Consider the following 23,203-nt stretch of genomic DNA (forward strand, 5'->3'; position numbering starts at 1 on the left):
TTCGTTTGTCCCACCTGGGTTCATTTAAGGGATATTTTTGTTCATGGGGTCTAGGGTCCCCAGGTTGTTCATATTCCCACATGAGGAGGGCAGCCCGTCGAATCATCTGCCTCTCCTGGGGTGAGAATAATGTTCCCATTATTGCCTGCATCTCTTCCCACGTATATGTGTTTGGTCCCAGGAATTGGTCAAGCTGTTCAGCCAGTCCTATAGGATCTTCTAATAACTTTTTCATTTCTTTCTTAAATCCCCGCACCTCTGTACTAGTTAGGGGAACATTCACATATCCCGTTCCCCCTCCCGGTCCTCCCATAGGAACTTCTCTCAGGGGATTTAGGCTTATTGAAAACTTTGATGGTCCTGGACCAGTCTGGGATCTTGTCCAGGGTCGGTTTACCGGTGGAAGTTTAGGGTCCGACTCCCTTAATTCATCCTTTTTTTCCCGGCCCCCTTCGGGGCAATCAGATTCATCACCTTTCCCCTCCGGTAATAAGCTTTCCTCGGGCGCAGTAGGCACCGGGGGAATATAAGGAGGGGGAAGGTTGTCCAGAGGTTCCCATTTCTTTTCTCCCACTACCCTCAATTTAAAACATTTTGTTAAGGATCCTGGCCAGGGAACCCAACAAAATGCATACGCTGACTCTTCTTGATTCACCTTTGGTCTCGAATTTACATATATGTTTAATGCTTGTCTAACCCAATCCTCATCAGATCCAAATTTCGGCCACCAGACCGAGGAACCTTTAATAGGTTGTTTTGACCAAAGGAGACAATATTGGACCATCTTTTTCTTGTTTTTGTCCCGATATCTTTTACTATCCCAATTTTCAAACATTCTCCCCAAAGGGCTGTCAAGGGGTACTCCCAGGAATTGTCCTGAATTTTCAGACGAGCCCTTAGATTTTGATCCTCCCATTTTCCCACCTAGATCTGTTTATCGTTGCTGAGAACCCTCTCGTTCTGGACCCTACTCCCTTCTTCTCAGACGCCTCGTCGGAGGTACTGTCCCTCCTTCGGTTACCGCTGAGGTTTTCCTGGGGTTGACCCCTCTCTTCTCGGCACTTCGTCGGAGGTGCTGTCCCTCCTTCGGTTACCGCCGAGGTTTCCCTGGGGTCTATCCTAGAGTCCCGCGACAGGGTCCTCACACTACGACAAAAGATCTATACCTAATCTATTACGTTAGGTTTTTATCCAAACAGGTGTATCCCGTTACACCTGTTACCCAATCCCCACACCACAATCGTAAGTCGTCACTTACCGGTGTCTTCCCGGGGATTGAACCGTCACCCTTCTCCTCTCCGTCTTGTCGTGTCACCTTGTCCGGATACCACTCGCTCAAGCCGCCCGAAGCGACGAGCAAGGGACTAGGAGCCGCTGAACTCAGCGGGGTGCACCGCCTCCGATGTCCCTCTTCTCGCCTCCCCTCACGGCCGGAGTGTAGATCCTGGACGAGCCCCCATTTGTCAGAAATAAAACTTCTCACACATGAGTCTCTTTAAAACTGATGACACGACAAGCTTTATTTACAAGTCTGCAGAGTTGGACTCAACTGGTTTCTCACCAGTTAAGCCCCGATACATACAGTGCATTGATTTTTATACCCTTATTGTTTGCCCTTCCCCTTCTTATTAATACTGTTTTAATTGGTTAGTATTACAAAAGCATTCTAAGTATAACTGCATTTTTAATTATCACGTTCGTTACGTACGCTGTGAACTCTACATACACTAAATTCTGTTTCTCACCCTTCTTATCAATCCTTTGTCTCCTGCATGTCTCTCACTATGACCATGAAAAGATAGGTTTTAAAAAAAACATATTCAGCAGATCCTTTTGTCCTTGACTGCTAGTAAGCTCCCTGTCCGTTCTGGCTTCCCTGTTTATGATTAATCATCACATTTTAACTTAAGTCATTTTAACCTAAATTCTCTATATAACAGAGGTCACCAAGATAGGGGACAGAGTAGGAAGTGTAGAAACCGTAAAGTTGCATAAGGATATAGACAGATTAGGAAACTGGGCAAAATTATGGCAGATGAGATTTAACATCGAGAAATGTACAGTTGTACATTTTGGCAGTGGAAATAAACAGGAAGCATACTATTTGGATGGGATGAAAATTCAGACCTTGGATGTGCAAAGGGACCTGGGTGTCCTTGTGCAAGGAAACCTAAAAGTTAATGACCAGGTGAAATTGGTCATGAAGAAATCGAATGCTATGTTGGCATTCATTTCAAGATGAATAGTGTACAAGGGAAAAGAGATGTTAATGAGGCTCTATGGGGCACAGGTGAAACCTCATGTCGAGTACTGGGTGCAGTTTTGGGCCCCCTATGTGAGAAAGGATGTGATGTTGTTGGAGAGGGTGCAGAGGAGAATGACTAGGATGATTCCCAAAATGCAAAGGATAACGTACAAGGAGTGTTTGACAGCTCTAGGGTTGTATTCATTGGGGTATCGTAAATTAAAGAAGAAAGCTCATGGAGATATTTTGTATTTTGAAAGGTTTAGATAGGGTGGATGCGGGTAAGATGTTTCCCTCAGTGGGTGAATCGAGGACAAGAAAATTAGAGGTTATCCATATAAAACAGGGATTGGGAAGAACTTCTTTCACCAGTGTCATGGAGCTGTGGAACTTACTGCCTCATACAGCAGTGGATGCCAGATCACTGGGAGTATTTAAACAAGAAATAGACAAGTATCTCGTTAGTGAGGGCATGAAGGGATATGGGGAAAAGGCTGGAAATTTGAAGGAGTGTAGAGTAGCTCAGTGTGTATTTACAGAATAGACTCAATGGACCTGGTGGCCTGGTTCTGTTCTTTTGTCTTGGGATCTTGTTCTCATTTGAGAGAGATTATCGAAGGCAACTGAGAAAAATGGAAACATTCGAGGCAATTGTTGGAGTAGGTTATTTGTTTGCCATCTCTATCTAAAATTCCAAAATTATCTGTCACTTTGGATCGGTGCCGATCCCTCCAATCCCTGAGGAACATAGTCTTTCTAATATGTCATGTGTTCTTTCAGCTACAAATGATTCTCTTTTTCAAACATGGCCACAGGTTACTCGTGCTTCATTTCTGTCTTGCAATTTTTTGGGTGGTTTTTCAGTTGTAAATGTGGCAAATTCCATTTTGGGAGTGGATTTCTTGTCACATTTTTCCGTGATGTATTTGAAAAAACGTTGTGTGGACTGCAGCTCTTGAATGGAAGTGAGCTGCATTTGTTGTCCTTCCAATGCCATCTGCTGCCTGACAAGCCTTCAATCTGATTCCTGCCTTTCCAAGCCTTGCTCAAGTGTTTTCCTCGCCTCGTGACCCCATCGTAACGGTGTAATGGTGTATAAGCCACCATATAAAGGCAGCGTCTGAGACACAGGCTCGTAATACCCCAGATTATCTTAAAATCGCAAGATTGGATTGGCAAGAGTTGGACATAGTCCACAGATCTGACAGCAGCTGGGATTCACAGTTGCATATGGTTCTGAAAAAAACTAGGGATTGGCGGCATTGCAGAGATGATGGTACCGTGAACAATTCCACCGTGCCTGACTGATACAATATTCCAAGTTTACAAGACTTCTCAGCAAACCTCCACGGCAAATATGCATTTGCTAAAATAGATCTAGAACGTGCTTACTATTAGATTCCATTTGAGTCTCCGGATGTTTCAAAGAGAGCAGTGATGCTCCCATTCGGCATGTTTGAGTTTCTGAGAATACCATTCGGTCCATGGAATGCAGCTCAGACATTCCAGTGGTTCATGGACCACGAACTCACTGGCCTTGGGTTTGTTTGGTGCTTGTGTTCATCAATTAGATTCTGGTTGTAAGTGTGGATGAAGCGGAGCACAAGATCCACCTTATCTCATCGTTTCCAAGGCTTGAGGAATGCGGCATCGTGATCAATCCCAGGAAATTGTTTCTGGTGCTTCTGATCTTGTATTTTTGAGGCCTAGAGTTATGCAACGTGGTATTTTGCCTGATGAATGGGAAGTACGTGAATTTTGAGAATTTCCTCCCCCCGTTATGGTTGGCCAGTTGTGATGGTTTTTAGGTATGAGGAATTTTTATTGCTGTTCCCTGGTGAATGCCACAGCATCTCTATTACCTCTTGCTGAATGACTCAAAGGATCTTATGTCTGTTTCAAAAAGAACTTAACTTTGAAAGACAATGCTGTGTATGCTTTCCATGATGTGAACACTGTTCTTACAAATGCCACTAAGGTTGTACATCAAATGCCCAAGGCCTTGCTTTCTTACCACAGATGCATCTGTCAGTGCTGTGTGACCAGTGTTCGAACAACGAGTCTGTGGGCAATTGGAAACTTTGGCATTTTTTGTTCCAGCCAAGTGGTCACCAGCTCAGGAAAATATAGTACATTTGGGCAAGAACTCTTAGCTATCTATCTCGCAGTGAAACATTTCAGTTTTTAAAAAAATATATTTATAGTTTTGTATACAGTTCAATATAATAATAGAATCCTATCCAAATGATACTTTCAATTATGAAAATGGAATAAAAAAATAAATGTTGTACTGTACATAAAAGTGAGAAGAGAAAAAAGTATAAAAGAAAAATAATACAGATCTAGGTGCAAAGCTCCTGTGATAACTATTCCCTCCCAAAAGGAAAGGCAGGATATTAATAAAATAGTAGAATTAAACCGACATTATAAGGTTCAACCATTAAGATTATAGAAAAGTGGTGGTGGGGTGGAGAAGTGAAAACATTAGATATCCAAACCCATATCTAAATATGGTTTCCATATTTTGAAGTAGGTATCATACCCAGTTCTAATATTATAAGTCACCTTTGCTAAGGGAATACAATTTTGCATTTCCCCACAATCAATTTTAAGATGGGATTGAGCTCTAAAACATGAATTTGAAAAATTAGGAATAAATTAATTGATATGGCATTAAATATAATTGATGAATAAGTTATAATTAACTAATCTATCAAAAACATGAATTACTGTCCCAACAAATGTCAGACCAGAAAAAAGGGTTAATTTCAGTTCCCAAATCCAATTCCCATCTTTCTTTTGATTTATTCAAGTCTGGGTTTGGAGATTCCTCTTGAAGTAGAAGATACAATTTGGAAAGGTTTCTTTGTAATTCCCTCATGAATCCCAATTTCCAATCCAATATTTCAGCTTTTTTACTGGAAGGTCATCCTTTGACCATTTGTACAGACCACCAGTCTCTTATGCATACTGTATCTCTACTTGCGAAGGGAGATTCGGCACTTGGACTTCATCCTTCAATTTTCATCGGACACACATGACATCTGAGAGAAAGCGAATGCTGTGGTTGGTGCCCAATCCAGGTGCGACATTACATACAACTACTGGCATCAATTTCAATGCCATGGCTCATGCACGGTGCACTGATCCCGATTTCATCCGGTGTAACCAGATCAACTCTGGTTTCCATCTTCAAGATGTGACCCTGGATGAATCGGCTGAAATGTTGGTCTGATTTTTTTTTCCCCAACAGGAAGCACTAGGCTGTATGTGTGGGCGGCTATGAGGCAGGAGATTTTCTCTTCACAATCTATCTCTTCCTGGTAGAAGAACATCAATCAAACAGGTTAAGGAACATCTTACCTGGCTTCGTGTTAAACAGAATGTTGGATTATAGGCAAGGACTTGCTTGCTAGGTCAACGCCCTAAAGTCTCCAGGCACATGAAATTAAAGCTGGGGGATTTTGTTGCTTTGGATTCCTATTTCCAGCACGTGCACCTTGTGGCTTGGAAGGTCCACTTCTGCCATCTCGGCAATGTACTTATCTGCTCACGTGTGAGGACAGAACTACCAGGTGGAAGGATGAAATTCCTATCATCGGCATCTCTGCAGAGACAATTGTTTGGACTTTTCTGGATAATTGGATTCCATCTTTTGGTGTTCTGGGCACTATTGCAACAGATCGAAGGTCTCAGTTCGAGTCAGCATTGGTCTGAGCTCTCACTGATCCTCTGGGCACTACCTGAATTATGACGAAGCATTTCAGGGCCAACAATTGAAAGCACCATTGACAGCAGGTGGTAAATCATCGACATGGAGCAAACGTTTAACCATGGTTCTCCTTTGCGTGACTACAGCTCTTAGGGCAGATCATGGATGTTTAGTGGTAGAGCTAGTCTATGGCTGTATGCTGACCTTGCCAGGGAGTTTGTGAATCTGAGTCCAGACACAGTGCTCATGAACAGGTCAGTTAACTTGACCGTCTTCGAGAAAATGAGATTACTCTGATGTTCTCCTATGTGGCAGCATCATCTGCAGTGGATGTGCCAAATGATTCACTACAGTGTTCTCGTGTGTTTCTTTGACATGATGTTGTTTGTAAACCACTTTAGCCCATTTACGATGGTTCTTTCCAGGTCTTATGGCACCATCCATAGTGTTTTTTGATTGACAGGAATGGAAAAGGTAACACTGTTTCCATCAACAGGTTGAAGCCAGTGTATTTCGAATATCCACGTTCTGCATCAGGGCCAGAGCGAAAGGACCAGTCATGCACCTGCATCCCCTGTCTTCCAGAATCATATGAGATCAGGCTGAACTGTCAACCCTCCAGACCGTTACACTGGGGACAGTTCCATTCAGTCGCCTCCTTGCATGGATCGGAGGCTGGAGGAGGGAGTGGGGGTAGGGGGCTGTCACGGTGATGCATCTGCCTGCTTTGGGAATGGTGCCAGTTGCCGCTGATGATGTAATTGGATCATCGCACTGGAGGAATAGCCCACGTGCGCAGGTGCATTAAGCGTCAGTATATGGGTGATGGATCTCGGATGCAGGAGTGGGGGAGAGGGAGAGCGTCAGGATCACCATGTGGCACTGAGCTAAGGAGAAGGTCAAAGGGGTTTGGCTGGGTGATGTTTGGGGAGTTGAAGAATGCAATGTTGTGTCTGAGGAGGATAAAGAAGGTCGACTGCATTGTCTTCTGGAGGAAAGAGTGAGGGTATTCTTTAATTGTTTGTAAACGATGGTATATCAGTGCCGTTACAAATCTAACCCTTCCCTACCTCACACTCATTACCCTCTATTATTTTTCCATCCATGTATCTTAGAGTGTTTTGAATGTCTTTATTGAACCAGCCCCCACCTCCACCCCAGCAATGCATCCCAGACCCTCACTGCTCTGTATTTTTTAAAAACTTTTTTAGACGATCAAATCAAAAGATGAATGGAGTTCTACTGCTACATCTTGTGATCTCATCATCATTTCTTTGCAGATTATGGGCAAATTGAGAGAAAAATGTTTGTCTTAAATAGACACTATGAAGGAGAGGGGGAAGGGTGGATCCCTTATTATATCTGCCGTGCAAATACTGCGAGCTGCATTGTTCCACCTCATAACAACACATGTAACACCTCATCATCAGATTTTTAGGAATTCAGGGGAATATTAATGATCTAAAATGCCCAAACTGGATAAATAAGTCGAGATGAATGCCTCGTATTCCCAAATCGGAATGCACTTTGGAAGGCACCATTGGGTTTTCGTGACTTGCTCATGAACCAGAATTTCTCTCACATGGGTTCTTGCTCCTGAGACCATTCTCTTGCTTCCATTTCAATGAAGTGGCTACTTTCCCTTCCTGGCTCCCATGCAAGCTCCCTGTGGCTTCTTTTGTACTGACTGTCATTATGTTGTTGCAAAGTACTGTCCATCCATCTTTTCTCAAAATCTGGACTAATCCGTACCAACTCATGAAATATTGATGCTCTCCATTTATTGACTTTCTTGATTTGAGTTTCTTCCTGTCCAACGTGGTTCGACAGTGGATGGCGCAATCGCAACTCTGTTGCGCTGCCAGTGATAGGGATGGGGTTCAAATCTTGCTCTCTCTGTAAGGAGTTTTTAATGTTCTCCCTGTGTGTGTGTGTGTAGGTTTTCTCTGGGGTGGGGGAGGGGGCTCCAGATTTTTCCCACTGTTCAAAAAGTATGGGGGGGCTTGAAGGTCAATCGGGAGGCACAGGCTTGTGGGCCTAAAGGGTCTGTTACTGTGCTGTAACTAATCCGAATTTCAGATTTTTCTGGATTTCGCGAAGACAGATTTAAGCCCACCAAATTTGTGCTGCTGTATCCACCCCCACTCCCTTCTAGTTGCGCTGCCATTTTCCCCCACCCCTCGTCCGCCTGATTCGCGCTGCATCTCTCTCCCCACTTGCTGGTGTTTGGATCTTTCCGGATTTTAGATGTCCGGATAAATGATTGTGTACTTCTACTTAACAATGAAGAATGATCAGACAAAATCCTACTCTTATACTCTGTATGTATAAATCTACCCTGTAATTGTACTGACATTAAGCAAAAGTCAATTCTCGAAAAAGAATCATGTCTGGGTGAATAAAAAGAAAAGTATTTTTCTGTCAGTATTAACTTCCTCCAGATTTCCACCAAATTCAAATCTTTCATTGAGTCTAACATCCATTTAGCTATTTTGGTTCTTTGTACAGTTTTTTGAAATTTATCCAACTCTCAATTAAAATCCCCACCAACCAAAATATTTTCATTAGCTTGACCCAGATTCAAAAAAGTTACAGAAATAACATCTTCATCATCTTCATTGGGTGGATAAACATTCATCAAAGTCCATGCTTCAGCAAAAATTTTACAATTCACCAACAGCTCTCTACCCAATGTGGCAGAGAATGATTCCAACTGAAACGTTATCTTCATATGAACCAAAGTTGCAACTCACCTCTAGCTTTTGAATTAAATGAAGATGCAAAAACATGTCCTACCCAATCTCTTTTCAATTTCTTTCTCAGACAAACGAGTTTCTTGCAAAAAAGCAACATCAACCTTCATTTTCTTTATATATACCAATATTCCCTTCCTTTTAAGTGGATTATTAAGTCCTTTAACATTAAAGGTCAAAAAATTTAAAAGAGCCATAACTTGATTTCCTCTTGAGATTGACACTTCACACAGCAATTACATATTTAAATAAACCCAACCCCCCCCCTTTCAAACAATAAGAAAACCCTGAAAAAGTGTAAAAACCTACAAGAACCGGACCCCCCTCTGTAGTTCATACCACAAGTGGCAGATGACTTTAGAAGTAGTAGAGTCAACCACCACCCCCCAACCGTAATTTAAAACCCATCAGTCATCCTAGTGATAACAACCACATTGAGCTTGAGCTTCATCTTCAACATCACTCACCAATTCTGATTCCAACTTCTTTACCCCATTCCCTTCCCAATCTTATCCCAGGACATTTTCCCCATCGATTCCTTCAAATCTGGGAAGGAATTCGCAAACGGGAATGCACCATAAGGACTCTCAAAACATTGAGACTGATCTGGCCCGTAAATCACCTTAAATACCTTTGGATACCGAAAAGTAAACTTATATCCTTTCTTCCACAGCACTGCTTTGACGAGATTAAACTCTTTCCGCCACTTAATGATCTCTCGACTTAAATCAGCATAAAATAAAACCCTATTGCCTTAAACCATCATTGGGGTTTGATCAAGGCGAGCTTTCTGAACCGCAAGCCACAATATCATTTCTCTATCCTGATATCACAAACATCTTCAAAGAATCGCTCTTAGCATTTGACCCGGAAATGGTTTTCTCCTTAATGGCCTATGAGGCCTATCTAAAAAACACGACTCCAAACATCTCTGGAATCCATTTCCAAAAATAATTTTACAGGATCTTCTGGCAGACCAACTATCTTAATATTATTACGACAACTTTGATTTTCCAACAAATATCTCTTCTGGACATACCAGCGTGTAAACAAATCCTCAATTTGATCCATTATCTCCACATAATGGTCCACACGGTCCTTACAGAGAAATAAAAATGTTACCTATCCTCTTAAATTGATCTTGTCCAGTGTCCACTGCTGTTGAACTCTTATTAATATCAACTTGAATAGATGTAATTTCTTCACACATACCAGCCATTTTTCTCTTCATACCAGCAAATTGATCATTTAAAGTTTCAAAACCTTAGGTTATAGAAGACATCATCTTTTCATTTGGTTGGATCAGTTCTGTAGACATGAGGTTGACTTCCATCCCTGTTGCAGGGGCCTTGAAGTCTGGGGAAGGCCTCTGTGGTGAAATGACAGTTTTCATTGGAGAAGGAGATGTTCTTAAATCCTTAGGCGTCCCTTCAGTGAGTCCAACTGCAGCAAGTAGTCATTCTTGCTCTTCTTCTTCTCGAACTTCTAAGTTGTCCTCCTCCACCTCTTCTCTGCCACCTCATACCTGGCAGCCCAACTGCGGATCTGATCCAGAATTTCCTGAATGCGATAACTTCTACCCATGCTGAGAAGCTCAGTAGAACACAGGGGAGCATCTCCAGATGCATACAGGCAGTTCCCTTCCCGCTAACTCATGCTGGCATTCGGGCACCAACACCCCGCTCTCCTTAGTCAAGCCGGCTCATGTCGGATTCCATACTCGCGCTCCTCCTGGCCTGCCACCAGGCCAAAGATCTCAGCGCCATCTTGCGTCTGAGGATGCGGACGTTTCTTCCAATTCTCCTGAGTTCCACGTTGAGGATTCGGATCTATCTATAACTGCTCCTGAGGTTCCTTCTGGAAGGTCGGCCTTGCTTCTTTTGTACTTTTCACAGGTTGAAAACCGAGGTTTTTTCTAAGTTGCTGGTAATGAAATGGTATTGTATGAACTGACCAGTACAGGCATGGGCTGGCCCACCCTCCTGATGACATCCTCTCCGAGACTCCTCCCTGGACTCCTCCCCTGTGACCCAGGCCATAAAGTTCGAGGCACCTCTTCCTTCCCTTCACTTTCTTGCTTGGACCCAGGCCTGCAGTCTTGTGTGTAATAAAGGCTATCGTTCCCCTTATTCTTTGTCTCTGTGATTATTGGGCCAACTGGTCGTGCCCAACACTGCTTTTTTCCTTTCTTAATTTCCAGAATCCTACTGTAGTAAATTACTGTTTAAAACATTGATAAAGTCAAAAAAGTCACTACAGTTCGAGTATTGAACAGTTCAGTCAGGGAGAGGTGTCTTCTCACATCTTTTTCCGACGCCATCTTGCCATGACAACCCCCCCCCCCCTCAGCTGACTCCTTGAACACCATCCAATCCATAGAATCTAGGCAGTCCTGCAGCTGTCTTCCCTGATGTGACCACCTTCTGGTTGTCCTGATCTAGTAAGTGTTGTGAGCAATTTTAGGCCCCATTTCTAAGAGAGGATGTGATGGCCCAGAGGTGGTTTACAAGAATGATCCTGGGGATGAGAGGAATAATGTTTGAGGAGCATTTGATGGTTCTGGGCCTCTACTTGCCCGAGTTTAGAAGGATGAGGCAGGACCTCATTGAAATCTGATGAATAGTGAAAGAGCTGGATTGAGAGGATTTTGCCAGTAGTGGGAGAGTTTAGGACCAGTGGGCACAACCTCAGAATAAAAGGATGTCTGCTTAAAAAGAAGATGGAGAAACCTTTTCATCTGAAGTAGTGATTTTCAAACTCCTCCTCCACACCCCCACCCCGGATCATATTCCACTTAATCTCTGTGCCAGAAGTTCTCTGTTAGTAAGGGATTACTTAAGGTGGAATGTTATTGGAAAGAAAATGTTTGAAAACCTCTGTTTTAATTGTACCTCATTGACTGTTTCTATGCGTGGTTTCATATCTCCAGAGGAAATGGGCCAATGACAATTTTTCTCAAGCAAAATATTTCCTTCACAATTGCGTCCACTGCAGTCTTTCTCAGCCTTTTTTCCCATTCATATGCCACTTTAAGCAATCTCTTACTCATTTTTCGACACTCCAAGGAATAAAGTCCCAACCTGTTCAACCTTTCCCTGTAGCTCAACTCCTGAAGACCTGGCAGCGTCCTGGTAAATCTTCTCTGCACTCTTTCAATCTTACTAATACCCTTCCTGTAGCTAGGTGACCAGAACTGCACACAATACTCCAAATTTGGCCTGACCAACATCTTATCCAACCTCACCATAACTTCCCAACTCCTATTTTCCATATGTTAATTAATGAAGGCCAAGATGACAAAAGCTGTCTTTAGAACCCTGTCGTCCTGTGACACCACTTTCATGGTATTATGTAACTGTGTTTTATCTCTTGCTGCCAATTTGTATAACTTCTCTGTTCAATTTCATAAGGTTGGCTTCTGGAGTATTTTATTGTGCCCCTTGATCTAGAGAGTCTGGCAGAGCAAAGCAATTTTGTTTTCTTTTGTCGGCTCAAATTTTGTCACATTGATCCAAAAACAAGTATTTTCACCATTCCTTCATTTCAGATTCTCTGCAGCTGTCGTATTGAACCTCATCATGACGGCATCATGTTTGTCTTGTTTATCTTTTACCCCTCCATCCAGACACAACGAGTCGACCCCACTCATCCAGCACCACTGCCATTTCTGCTGCTCGGTTTTTCATCCCATGTATTCAGTTTGTTATTTCCCCTCTTCTTTTTCTCAGCAAAGAGAATCAGGTTTGTTTGATCATCTTTCTGAATCCCAGTGAAAGGTTATCGACCTGAAGGTTTTAACTCTGATTATTTTTCCAGTAGATGACCTGCTGAGTATTTCCAGCATTAAGTTTTTATTTTACTGCCTTGGTGTATTACTGAGTGCTTTGAATGGGAGAAGAAATATGGGTTGGGTTAAGTGGAGATGTTTCGATCATGGAGTGCGTTTAGAAAAATAAACATAAAAGGGGAGGGTGCATGGAAATAGTTAAATCATCTTTTAAAATTGTTTTTTGAGCTATGATTGTTTTCCGATGTACGTGCAGTGTTCAGAATTAAAAATTTATTGTGATGAACATGTCAGAAAATTTGTCATTTTGTGGCAACAATACAGATGCAAATATTGTTCTAAATTACATTTTAAAAAAAGAAATCCATTTGTGCAAAATGAAGAGTAAGTGAGGGAGTGACTGTGGTTCCTTGAACATTCAAAAATCTGATTGCAGAGGGGGAGAAGCTATGTTTGTATCGTCTTCATGCTCCTGGACCTGTTTCCCTGGTGATAGCAGGGTGAAGAAGGCCTGGTCTGGGTGGTAAGGGGGAGGATAGAGGTTGTTTTCTTGAGACTCCACCTCTTGGAGAAGCCCTTAATACATGGGCTAAGGATGAAAGGGGAAAAGTTTAGTGGAAACATGAGGGGGAGCTTCTCCACACAAGATGGTGGGAGAGTGGAACAAGCTGCCAGCTGCATGAGGAAATGTGAGCTCAATGTTTGTATTGAAGAACTTGGACAAGTTGAGGGATACGAGGGTGTTGACAGGCTCTGGACTGGATGCTGGTCAGTGTGATAAGGCAGGATAAGAGTTCTTCAGTTGGCGCGTTAAACCATAAGACAGACAGCTGTGTTCTCACCCATTTAATGGATTGTGCGTGGTGCAGCGGGCCGAGGAATGGCACGTTGATCTGTGGAGTCCCCTGCCGGAAAGCACGGGATACTCACGGGGCTTAATTTAAACCTGCTGGCAGCAAACTCTTAATGATGTCCCACCTTGTCCCGTGGAGCCCGGAACAAATAACCATATGACAGTTTACTGCATGGAAACAGGCCATGTCGGCCCTTCGATTCCGTGCCGGTTCACATGAACCTCCCCACTAGTTTCCCCCTCCCACACTCCACCCATATCCTTCCAACCCCCTCATATCCATGTACACATCCAACATTCTCTTCAGTGACAGAAAGGACCCTGCCGCAACTATCTCTTCTGCCACCACCACAGAAGCCTCTTATAACATTTCTCCTAAAGTTTTGCCCCCTTACCCTTAACTCATGCCTTCTTGTTCCAACCTCCCCCGCCCTCAGGGGAAAGAGTCTACTTATGTCTAGTCGATCTATTCCCTTCATAATTTTAAATACTTCGATCATAACTCCCTTCAACCATCGACATTCCAATGAATAAAGTCGCAGTCTCCTTAATCTTTCTTTGTATTCTAGATGTTGTAAGTCAGGCAACATTTTTGTAAATTTTCTCTGCACCCTCTCCACCTTATCTATATCATTCCTATAATTTGGAAACCAGAGCTGAACACAATTCTCCAAACCTGGCCTCACCAATGCCTTAAACGCTAGTCTATGCTATGATTTATGAAGGCCAGCATGCCATACCCCTTCTTAACTACCCTGTCTTCATGGGAATCCACCTTCAGTGAACTCTGTACCATAACTCCAAGATCCCTCTGTTCCTCTTCATTTCTCGACCCCCTCCCCTTAACTGCATAGGTCCTATTAAGATTATTTTTTCTGGAATGCAGCACCTCACACTTGTCAACATTAAATTCCATCTGCCATCTTTTCCAAACAAACCAAATCCTGTAATCCAAGAAAACCTTCCTCACCATCCACCACTCCCCCTATTTTCATATAGTCTGCATATTTGCTTACCCAGTTAACCACACCCTCATCCAAATCATGAATATAAACAACAGGGAACCCAGCACCAATCCCTGAGGCACACCACTCGTCATAAGCTTCCATCCTGACAGACAGTTGTCCACCATGACTCTCTGCTGTCTATGTCCCAGCCACCTCTGAACCCATCTCACTATCTATTAATCCCTAGTGACTGAACCTTGCTAGCTAACATTACATGTGGAACCTTATCAAAAGCCTTACTAAAATTCAAATAGATCTCGTCAACTGCCCTACCTTCATCCACTTTTCTTGTCACCTCTTCAAAAAATTCAACAAGATTCATTAAAATGATTTTCCCTTCACAAACCCATGCTGGGTGCCACTGATCAATCCCTGTCTATCCAGATATTTGTACATACTATCTCTAAGAATACCCTCCATATCTTTCGCCACCACCAAAGTCAAACTTACTGGCCAATAATTACTTGGCCTGCACCTTGTGCTTTTTTTAAACAGCGGAACTACATTTGCAACCCTTCAATCCTGCGACACCACACCCTTCTCCAGTGATCTTTGAAAAATCACTGTCTGAGCCCCCGCTATTTTCTCCCTGACCTCCCTTAACGTCCTGGGAAAAATCCAATCAGGACCAGGAGACTTATCCTCCTCTATTGACCCTGGAAGCTCCAAAACCCTCTCTTTACTAATCCCTATTCTTTCCATAATTAAGCTATTCACCTCATTTATCTCACATAGTCCAGTGACACTTTCCCTTGTGAATACAGAAGAGCAAAATATTGTTCAATATCTCCCCCATCTCATGCAGCTCCTCACATACACATCGTCCACCGTTCCCATTTTCCAGTGGACCTACCCTATCTTTAACCCTCCTTTTACTGTTGACATATATGTAAAAACCCCAAGGATTCACGTTCACCTTATTAGCTATTGACACCTCATACCTTCTTTTTGCCTTTCTAATTTCCCTCTTGACGTTCTTTCTGCAATCTAAGTAAGGATCATACATCTCCTCAATCTTTTGTTTCTTATATTTAGCATGGGCCTCCCTTTTATCCTGAACCGTTCCTAATTTTTCTTGAAAACCACGGCTCCCTTGAACTTTTAGTCTTGCCTTTCGGCCGATCTGGAACATAAAGATCCTGTACTCTCAAAATCTCACCTTTTAAATACCCTCCAATTTTCCTCTTCATCATTTCCAGCTAAAAGATCAGCCCACACAACTCTCTACAATCCCTTCTCATTTCCTCAAATCTGGCATTCCCCCACTCGAAGACCTTCAACTTCACACCCAACCTATCTGCTTCCATAATTAAGCTCAATCTAATGAACCCATGATCACTGGATCTGAAGTTCTCCTAACGCTCACTCCACCACATGCTCATTCCCTAACCACAGATCGAACATTGCCCCCCCCTCTAGTGGGCATCTCCACATACTGCTGCAAAAAGCAGTCCTGAACACATTGTTTGAACTCTAAGCCATGCTGACCTCTCACTGACTGTGTTTCCCAATTGATGTTAGGACTTCACTTGCCTCCTTTCTGGACCAATCAACCTCGGGTATTGCTTAATCAGGCTGAAACCTAGATTTGCCTTGTGGCATAATGGCAGAGGACATGAAATTCTGGCATATAGTAGGTGCATTGGATGCTGCTACAGCATCTCAAGTAAGAGAATTTGTTGCCAATACCCTGGCAGAAAACCAGTACACCAGGTTCTGCCAATTTTTCCTGGATATGCTGGAATTGACAAGACATGAGTGCGGCTTGCGGCTTTTAAATATGGAGGGTCTGGGTGACAGGAATCCATCTGATTTAATGAATGAGATGCTCACATTAACAGATGGTCATTCTCATTGTTTACTTTTTGAGACTCTATTCCTGTCCAAACTCCCAGGTCATGTTGCAATACCAATCATTCACATGGATTTCCACCATCCCCATGACATAGCGCGGGAGGCTGACAGGCTCCATCATACTCCAATGCAAGAGTCTGCTCACGTCCAGACTGTTTTTGCAGCAGATCCATCTCCCGTGTCCCTTGAGCCTCCTATATCTGCAGTTCAGTCAAAGAAGGATGAGAGTGGTGTTTTTACCATGGCCATTGGGGTAAAAATGCCCATAAATGTGTCCCACCATTTACCTATTACAGCAAAAAGGCAGGAAACAAAAAAGCCGGCTACCATTAATTGCCTCGGCAGCTGGGACAAGTATGGGCCTATTGTATCTACAAGATGACGCTGGTAAGCACAAGTTTCTTGTAGACACAAGTGCTGAGGTCGGTTTGCTCCCGCCAACCTATTTTGAAATAAAAACCACAATAAATAACAACACCCGGCTCTTCAAACAGCAAATGGGACGACAATTCCCTGTTTTGGCACATGACGGGTCATGATTGGGATAGGAGATGTGACATTCCATTGGAATTGTGTATTGGCTTTCATTGCCCAGCCCATTATGGGTGCAGATTTTTTAAGGTCCCATGACTTGCCAGTAGACGTGGAGGAAATTGGTTCATGCTACCAGTTTTCAAATATACCCACTGGTATGTAGCAAATGGAGAGTTGCCCATCTAGGGGTGCAAACCCTGCACAAAGATGCCTATGCTGCTCTTCTCAATGAATATACCTGTATTTTCTCACCTAATTTCAATACCTCCTAAACAGCCCAGGATGTGTCCCATTACATAGACACTTCAGGCCAGCTGAATTACACCAGGGCTCTTCGTCTTCCACCTGATAAACTGCTCAGGCAAGGGCAGAGTTTAGTGCAATGGAGGAATTAGGTATCATTCAGCACTCCAACAGACCTTGGGCATCACAGTTACACATGGCACCCAAGAAAACAGGTGGATGAAGACTCTGTGGCGATTACCGTAGGCCAGGGGTGTCAAACTCAAATTCGCAGAGAACCAAAATTAAAAACTTTTGCTAAGTCGTGGGCCAAACTAAATATTTATTGAAAATTTTCAACAACATCTGCATGTTTTCTCTTCTTTCAACATATGTAATGTTAAACTTTTTCTCATTAAAATAAATGTTTAATAATATTTTTGGTTAAACTCTTTCCAGACGAAGCATTAACAAATGAGAAATAAAATATAAAATAAAGTTTGCTGTAAAGCCAGACTTCTTTTCATCTCCTCCACCTTCTGGAGCTTTTGCTTCTCGTTCAGATCCTTATACATGTCCTGGAGTTTCGTTTCATAGTGTCGCCGTATGTTATATTCTTTAACTACAGACACGTTGGCTCCACACACAAGACAAACAGGTTTGTCTTTTAAAATGATGAACATATAGTCTGCCTCCCACCTGTCTTAAAAGGTCCTGTTATCTGTCTTTCTTTTGGCCATTTTTCGTAAGAGGTTTATTACATGTGAGTTAGGCGACAGATCGCAGATCCTAATGAAAGTAAACAGAGGAGGTGGGGGCGATTAGCGGGCTGACGGGTCGGCGCCAACGCATTTGCAAAGCATTCTGGGACTTGTAGTATTAGCTGTGCATGCGCTATATTGGCGCGGCGACCAGCGGGCCAGCTCTAATACATATTTTATATGATCTTGCGAGCCAAATATAATTATATCAAGGGCCAAATTTGGCCCGCGGGCCTGAGTTTGATATGTGTGCCGTGGGCTCAATAACTACATCCGACAGATACCCTCTCCCTCATATTCAAGATTTTGCTGCCCAACCGCACAATTTCTGTGCTTTCTCCAAGGTTGATCTTGTCATGAGACACCATCAGATCCCAGTCCATAAGGATGACATTCCTAAAACGGTGATTATTACCCCTTCTGGGATTTTTGAATGTCTTAGGATGCCACTTGGGTTGAAGAATGGTGTTCAAACCTGCCAGCGGGTTATAGACACTTTGGGCAGAGATTTAGAGTTCCCTTAGATCTACTTGGATAACATCTGGTAAAAACAATCTCGTCACGAATATTCTGTCCAGACAAACTATATATCATATTCAGGGTGACATTGATATTCCTGAATTAGCCAGTATCCAGGCAATGGACCCCGATGTTCAGGCATACAGTACGGCCATTACTAACCTGGACATACAGCAGTTGGCACCACAACTGGGTGGCCAACCTTACTTTGTGACATGTCTTTGGGCTACACTCAATCAGTGATTCTGCCATCTTGGAGGCAACACCTTTTTGACCAGATACACAGCTTGTCTCATCCGTCCATCAGAACATCTGTCAAGCTCATGTCAAATAAATATGTATGGCATGGTCTGCAAAAAGGCGTCGCACAATGGGTCTGCACATGTACCTCCTGCAAGACTGCTAAAATTTTGTGGCACACTAAGGCACCTCTTCAACCTTTCCCAGTGGTACGCAGGCGGTTGGAACATGTGCATGTGGACCTGCTCGAATCATTGCCAGTATCTCAAAATATGAGATACATTCTAACAGTCGCAGAATGTTTCACGCGCTTGCTAGAGGCCATCTCGTTTCCATCCAGTGACACTGAGACAAGGGCCAGAACATTCATCATCAATTGGATGGCTAGATTTGTTTTCCGGCCCACATTACTTCAGACCGCGGAACACAATTCAACCACAATCCAACGGCCTTCTGGAACAGTTCCACTGGCAACTGAATGCGCTCCTCCATTAGGTCAATGAGTTGCCATGGGTTCTATTGGGAGTGCGCATTGGCTTCAAAGTAAGATACGTCTGCATTGTCCGCTGAGATGGTGTATGGTACTGTCCTTACAGTTTCATGGGACATTCATTTCACACCAACTCTGATCTGAACGTCCTTCAACAGCTTTGACATGGTGTCGTGATCAGCAAACCTTTTCCTACCTATTGACATGGATCCCCTAAACAGAATGTTCCCCCACCACACCTGGATGCTGATTTTTTTGTGCACAGACAGGTCCCAGGAGTCCCGTTACAACGACCGTATGAGGGCCATTTCCGCGTGGTGAAGAAGGATGAGGTATGTATACTTTGGACATTGGGGGACATTCACAGCTGTTTAGTGTGGACAGACTCAAGCCTGCCCATGTGGATCCCGCTTCACCCATTCAGTACCCCCAACCCAGACGGTGAGGGGGTCCACCTAAGCTGCATGCAGCTGCTGCTTTAGTTTCTGGTGACAGTTCGGGGTGGCGGGTGTTGGTGTAGCAGCTGTCTAGTGGGCCGAGTGGGCACGGTTCTTTGCCGGGTGCGCAAAATCATAAGACAGAGAGCTGGGTACTCATCCATTTAATTGACCACCCTCGCGTGGTGCTGCGTGCCGAGGAATGGCACGCTGATCTGTGGATTCTGCTGCGGGAAGGCGTGGGACACTCACAGGGCTTAATTTAAACCTGTGGTCCCGTGGATTGGCAGGAAACTCAGAATGATGTCCCACCTTCTCCCATGGAGCCCGGGACATGCAGTAAATGAAAGAAGCCTGTAAAGTCTGAATAAAGCAGTCCTGTGTTGACTAACCTGGTGTCTGTGTGTGGCTTTAATAGCTCTATCGAAGTAGCCACTACATATTTAAATATTTGGGGTGATTATCCCACTTACAGGATACTTTTCACAGCCATCTCACAGCCTGTGGGAAGAAGCTATTCCCCAGCCTGTCAGTCCTGATTTTGCTGATGGACGTGGTTAAAGATGCTGTGCACTGGATGGAAATGGTTTCTTTACAATTCCTTGAGTCCTATTTGAAAAACACTCCCAGTAAATGTCATCTACAGAAGAAAGGGAGACCAAAGTGATCCTCACAACTCTTTGTATCATTCCTGTCTGATGCTTTACAGCTACTAGACCATCCAATGATGCAGCCAGACAGGAAACTCAATTGCGCCTGTGTAAAATCTCAGGATGAGAGCCGTTGTCCTTGACCGCCTCAGCCTCCTTGCGAAGTGTAGGCGCTTCTGACCAATAATGAGGTGTGATTGTTTTGTGTATTAATACGTGTCCACCATCAGCCACCTCCCCACCATGACTACCAGCCCCACCATGACTACCAGCCCCCCCCCCCCCACATCACCATCGGGCACACAAAACTCAAAACGGTCACCCAGTTTCCCTATCTCAGCTGCACCATTTCATCGGATGCAAGGATCGACAACGAGATAGACAACAGACTCGCCAAGACAAATAGCACCTTTGGATGACTACACAGAAGAGTCTGGAAAAACAAACAACTGGCAAACCTCACAAAGATTAGCGTATACAGAGCCGTTGTCATACCCACATTCCTGTTCGGCTCCAAATCATGGGTCCTCTACCGGCATCAAATACGGCTCCTAGAACGCTTCCACCAGCGTTATCTCCGCTCCATCCCAGAGATCATAAATTCAAAAGGATTGGTGAAATATTTCCTCTGTATTGTTAACACTAAAGTCCCTATATTTTTCAAGGCATTCGGACGTAACTGAGAAACATTACATTTTAAACACATGGTACGTCAGGATCAGAAGGGTTGGGGCATTATTGTTCAAGTGACACAACTTTAAAAAATAACATCTAACTCTATGAAGAATGTGATGCTACAACAGGAACAACGGATGGAATCAGACACATTCTATGAGCATTGAGAAGCAAAAAATGGATTGGTTTTCCATCCCTTCCTCAGCGAACCAATGACCCCGACAGGTCCTCCCCGACCTGCGACCGTAGTGGAGTCCAAAGGATCATTCAGACCCCACAATGGACGCAAGTTGGAGTTTTGCCCCCGTTCGAGGAGCCCTGAAGTCTTAGAGCCTATTTTTAAAATCAAATGATTGACAAACGAGAACAGAGACACAGGACACGTAAGACCCAAAATGTGCGGATTGACTTTGTGACTCAGTTTCTCAGGGTCCTTCGGCTGGGGGCAGCCATCTTAATTTCAGTGCGCATGCGCGACTTTTCAAGTTCACCAGATTTTGGTGCTCAAAAGGTGAATAATACCATTCGGAAAGGTTTTTGTTGGTTTTCAGAGAGAGGTGTGTTGTTCAGGGAAGCACTAGTGTTTTTGTGACTCAAAGTACCAGCATCTGAAGTCCGCTATCTCTTCAGAAAAGCTCTGATAGCTTTAGCATGGAGCAAAGCTGAACCAGGACTTTGCAGCTATTTAAGGGAGTGTGTGGGCAGGGTTTGTTCTAGACCAACAATCTCACCAAATGACTCTGCTTGAAATCAAGATTCAAACCATTTTGAGGAATACAACAGGAATTGTTCAACAAGAGCCTGGTGTTCCCTGAGGAGTTTTCTTTCAAGAGTGGAAATGATTTTTTTTAAAAGCCCGTTAATCTTCCTGATACAGATCTTTGTATTTAACTTTCAGGTTGCTATCTGTTGTTAACTTGGAGGCCTTTAATGGAATCTTTGCTTTAACCAAGCAGTTTTCTTGCAATTTTCCAGCTGTTGGATGCGATTCAGTTGCGGCAAGTTTAGCAAGTGGGATTTTGATGTGAAACTGCAACTCACAACGTCATTTTTGTGTTTGAAAATGCAAATGTGAAAATATTAACTTTGGTCTCCTTGGTTTGCTTAAGTTTACAGAGTAGACGTTGGGTCAAGCTGAGAAGACAGAGTTGGATGCCCTTTTGGCTAATCGGCTGGGCATAGCAGAAAGCTCAAAACGAGGGTCTGAAAAAATAATGAAGCAGACTGAAGTGCCGTTGAACCAAACCCAGGTAAAGAATTTAATTTTGTGCTGTGTACTTAAGAGAGCAAACGATTTGGGCTTTTAGTGGTGACCTATTTAAATGAACAAAATCTGATTAGAATTAAAGTTTATGGAATGTTTGGAAGGTGCCACAAAAAATGGAGCGTATAAATTAGATGTTGTAATTAAGATAAATGAACAATACAATGAGCCTGGTGTCACAGTATCTGCCTACCTCTACCGTACATCACCATTAAACGTTCTCCCCAGTATGAACCTGATGTCAAAGTATCTGACACAATTAATTGAACATCACTGTTAAACCTTCTCACGAATGTGAATCCTGTCTCATAGTTTCTGCTTCAGTCTATAGTCCATCAATGTTAAACTTTCTTCCCCCTGTGAACCTGGTGTAATAGTATTTGCTTCAGTCTACCGTCCATCACCGCTAAACATTCTCCCCACTGTAAACCTGGTGTCACAGTATCTACCTCAGTCTCCCATACATCACCCTTAAATCTCCTCCCTACTGTGAACCCACTGTCAATGTATCTGCAATAGTGTAATGGGCATCATTTTTAAAAATTCTTCCCATTGTAAACCCGGAGTCACAGTATCTGCATCAGTCTACCGTACATCACCGTTAAACCTTCTCCCCACTGTGAACCCAGTATCTGCCGCAGTTTATTGTACATCACTGTTATACCTTCTCCACACTCTGAAATCGGTGTCACAGTATCTGCCTCAATCTACCGTACATCACTGTGTAACATTCTCCCCAATGTGAACTTGGTGTCACAGTATCTATCATAGTTTATCGTACATTACTGTTCAAACTTCTCACTGTTGTGAAGGCATAATCTTAATATCTGTCTCAGTCTCCCATACATCATTGTTAAACCTTCTCCCCCTGTCAACCTGGTGTCACTTTATCTACCACAGTTCATTTCACATCATCTTTAAACCTTCTTCCTACCGTGGTGAACATGGTGTCACAGTATCTGTCACAGCTTATTGTAAATCACTGTTAAACCTTCTCTCTAGTGTGAACTCGGTGTCACAGTATCTGACACAGTTCATCACTGTTAAACCTTCTCCCCACTGTGAACCTGGTGTCACAGTATCTGACACAGTTCATCACTGTTTTCTCCCCACTGTGGTCTACCATCATATCAAAAATAAAATTCTACCCTCAATGAACCAGGTGTCACTGAATCTGCTGCAGTTTTCCTTACACAACTA

The 23,203-nt window shown here is 43.3% G+C and overlaps 1 protein-coding gene across 3 annotated transcripts in view; it reads left to right on the forward strand.

Annotated features, from left to right (window-relative positions):
• The window catches only part of LOC138745739 (uncharacterized), a 73,534-nt gene that overhangs the window by 13,713 nt on the left and 36,618 nt on the right, over positions 1–23,203 (forward strand). Inside the window, exon 2 of one of the 3 annotated variants that reach the window (XR_011346466.1) lies at positions 21,849–21,896. The exons of 1 other annotated variant lie outside the window; for it this stretch is intronic. The gene's annotated coding sequence lies outside the window, so the exon portion shown is untranslated. Of the gene's footprint in view, positions 1–21,848; positions 21,990–23,203 lie in introns of those variants that run through there. One more of the 3 variants, XM_069903012.1, reaches the window with a different exon arrangement.

The sequence above is a fragment of the Narcine bancroftii genome, chromosome 11 (assembly GCF_036971445.1).
Source record: "Narcine bancroftii isolate sNarBan1 chromosome 11, sNarBan1.hap1, whole genome shotgun sequence".
Taxonomy (NCBI): domain Eukaryota; kingdom Metazoa; phylum Chordata; class Chondrichthyes; order Torpediniformes; family Narcinidae; genus Narcine; species Narcine bancroftii.